Source organism: Myotis davidii, unplaced genomic scaffold (assembly GCF_000327345.1).
Source record: "Myotis davidii unplaced genomic scaffold, ASM32734v1 scaffold399, whole genome shotgun sequence".
NCBI lineage: Eukaryota > Metazoa > Chordata > Mammalia > Chiroptera > Vespertilionidae > Myotis > Myotis davidii.
In genome coordinates this window covers 5,421,113-5,421,802 of record NW_006292094.1, presented here as the reverse complement: position 1 = coordinate 5,421,802, position 690 = coordinate 5,421,113, and positions in this window count along the sequence as shown.

Genomic DNA, 690 nt, shown 5'->3' with positions numbered 1-690 from the left:
TGCGGTCACACCGGCTGGGGTGCCGTCCAGCGGGGCGGGAGCCTGCAGAAGCTGTCCGTCCTCCCTGCAGATGGACACCCCGCCTCAGAACGAGCTCCGCCAGCCACCACGTCCACCATTAACCTGGGCAGGCGGGTTTCTCCTGCAGGCGCCCCGCGGGGTTCAAGGAAAGTGTCACAAACGCAGCTCACGTTCTCAGCACAGACCCGCCTCCGCTCAGGCTGTCACCTCCCCGCTCAGCCCCTCCGCCAGCTTCCCATCCTTCCAATGACGCTGGGTGGACCCGCCTTGGGGTGTCCCTGGGCTGGGTGAGCCCGCGCCCCCTTCCTCACCACCTCGGCCCCGCCTCCTCGTCTGCACTTGAGCTCCCGGAGGGCGTCTCAGAAGCGGAGTCCAGAATCCGCAGTGAGAACCTCGCCTCCCGCCACCCCCGGGACCGCGCTCACTGCCGGCTGCCCTGCGGATCTAGCATTTACCCGGGGCCGGGCCGCCAGGACGGCTGCAGATCTGACCCTCGTCTCCGTAGTTCCCTGAGGACAGGCGAGGCCTCCCCTTCACGCTTCCTCAGCCAAACCCAGGAGACCCGGCCACCGCCTGTTCCGTGAACGGTGAACGAGACGCCACACACATGGGTCCTCTCGGCTCGACTCCCCCCACCTCTCCCATCCGCAGCCCTGTCCCCAGTCCTGC